Source organism: Hippocampus comes, unplaced genomic scaffold (assembly GCF_001891065.2).
Source record: "Hippocampus comes isolate QL1 unplaced genomic scaffold, H_comes_QL1_v1.1 scaffold60, whole genome shotgun sequence".
NCBI lineage: Eukaryota > Metazoa > Chordata > Actinopteri > Syngnathiformes > Syngnathidae > Hippocampus > Hippocampus comes.
In genome coordinates, this window is record NW_017805483.1 from 54,627 (window position 1) to 57,354 (window position 2,728).

Below are 2,728 nucleotides of genomic sequence, written 5' to 3' on the forward strand. Positions count from 1 at the left end.
GCCTGCCTCGGCTCGCCGCCTTCCCCGACTTGAGCTCTCTCTGCCTGCACTACTGCAACTTGGACCTTCGCCGGGACCAGCCGGGGCAGGAGGAGGCGTTCCGAGACCTCTCCCAAGGTCTGGCACAGCTGCAGGGACTGCGACGTCTCAGCCTCACGGCTCTGCGTTTGCCAGGACAACTTCGTGTGCTACTCAGGTATGAAAATATTTGTTCAAGATATGCTCAATGTGTTTTGTGATTGAGGTATCCATTCTCGCGGACATTTGAGGACATAAGATGGGCTGTCACTTGGATGCGCTTTTCTACCTCGGGTACTCAAAGGGCTTCACACACTGTTACCTACTGGTGACGCAGCACCCAGAGCAACTGGGGGTTCAGTATCTTGCTCAAGAGCACTTCGACATGGTTGCAATGGCCAGGGATCGAACCACCAACCTCCGGGTTGGGACACACCCACTCTAACCCTCATCCATTCTTTTTTGTTGTTGAGGCATGGCGTCCTTTTGAGCAGAGGTCTTTATTTGAGGAATAGCATCCTGTCTTTTTTTTTTTTTTTTTTTTTTATTGAAACGTAGCATCCATTAAGGACATAATGTCCTGTTAATTGTTATTGTTGCAGAGCATCTCATCGAGGCATCTATTAGAAGAAATGTATTTCAAGATATTGAAAATCTGATGTCTTTTGTTATTGAGGCATGCCATCCATTCGAAGTAAATTGAAGAAATGCAGTGTTGTAATATTCTTCAATGTCCTGTCCCGTTACAGTTCCCTGTCTCAGCCCCTGGAGGTGCTGGAGCTACCTTACTTGAGCCTGAGCGCGGCCGATCTGTCCTACCTGTCGTGCAGCCATCACGCCTCCACCCTGCAGCAGCTGGACCTGAGCGAGAACCGACTTGACGCCCACACGCTCTCCTCCGTGCGCCGCCTCCTGTCGCAAGCGTCGGGTAGCCTGCGCCACTTGTCGTTGAGCGGCTGCGGGCTCAGCGACGATCTGCTGGGCCCGCTGCTGCCTTCCCTGGGCTGCTGTTCATCCCTGCGAAGCCTGGCCCTCGCCCTCAACCCGCTGTCCACAGCCGGACTGGTGAAGACGGTGAGGATGGTGACCAGGGTGCCCTCTATGCGCCAGCTGCTCTATCCCAACCCATTGGAGGAATACCAGCCGGGACTTCCCGAGCTGCCGTCCAGCGCTCAGCTCCTGGACTGGCCCCTGGACGAGTCGAAGGACATCAACGCCACCAGCAGCCTCCTCAATAAAGTGCTGAAGGACTGCGGACGCTCGGACATTGTTCTCACTTGCGACCTGCTCAATTACGAGAAAGACTCAGCAGAGTGACGAACATGAATGCACTATTACTCTCTTCATAATTTTTATACTCAATATGAACAGAATGTAACTTTTGTCATATTTGTGTGCAATATATTCATGTATATCAGACGTGCGTTTCCAACTCATTTTGTGTCCCATGAACTAAATCGCTTGTCTGTCGATAGACAGATTTTAGAGCGACCTTTTTTTTTTTACTTGCATCAAAATCAAAAAAAAATAAACAAACAAAAAAAAAACCTAATTAAAATTAATGCTTACAATTAACACCCTAAATACATTTGTAATTTTATTTCTTTAAAAAAAAAAGCAAATTTTTAAAATGTAATGGAACAATGATGTCATCTTTCATGGTGTAAACATACTGGGGGGAATACTTTACATGATTCCACAGTTACATTTGGGCTGGAAGGAAGAAAAAGTTGATCACAAAAATAGGTCACACAAAATTTTGGCCCCCCGAGGCTTTGCAGGCACCGTTGTACACCATCCACACACACTTTCCGGTCCACATACAGTAAACGTCCATTCTATTGTATCTAAATGACTCATGACCTTTTCATAGTCTATTATCACCCTTGGTGGGAAGTTGATCCTACAAAGCCACCCGATTATTCAATGGAACAGTTGAGAGGACAATCAATTCTAAAAAGACTAGGATCGTGACAGCCCTAATTTACATTAAATACTCATTCGAATACTCTTCAGTGTCCTGTCATTTGTTTTTACAGAGTGGATGTCAGGAAAGACAGTACTCTAATATTCTTATCTTTTGTTATTGAGGCACAAGTTGAGGACATACAGGATTGTATTTTAACACCTTTCAATAACGTCTTTTTTTTTGAGGCATGGCGTCTCTCTGTTACCGAAAACTCCCAATTTGAGGAAACGGTAATCTCATCCCTCGTTATTGAGGAACGGTGTCCATTAGCGAGCGGGTCCCTATTTGGGTCAAGCAAGCTAATAATGTCGCAAGCGGGAAGACAAGAGCCTGTTCCAGTCTTCAAAGGTGTCAAATACTATATATACGACCTCTCCTGAATGAAGTACGATATACATCGTATTATGTATCACTATTATTATGCATGTCAACAGACGTGCCACCTCTGTAGTTGCTACATGTACTGCATGTCCGCCACAGGGAAGGCAAGTGGACGCCACTTTTACAGGACTACTCTGTACTCCTTTTTATCTGAGGTACTGTATAGGCCACAACAAGGACAACACCTGTTCTCACCTTTTTCCCCAACTCCCAACATACCTGAATGGGTGGTTATGTTAGTAAATTTCACTCCACATACACTTCGAATTGATCTTAAACTGTACCTGAATTATTGCTTGTGTGTATGTGTGTGCATGTGTGTGTGGAAATGAACAAAGAGTTGCACAAAGCAACAAACTC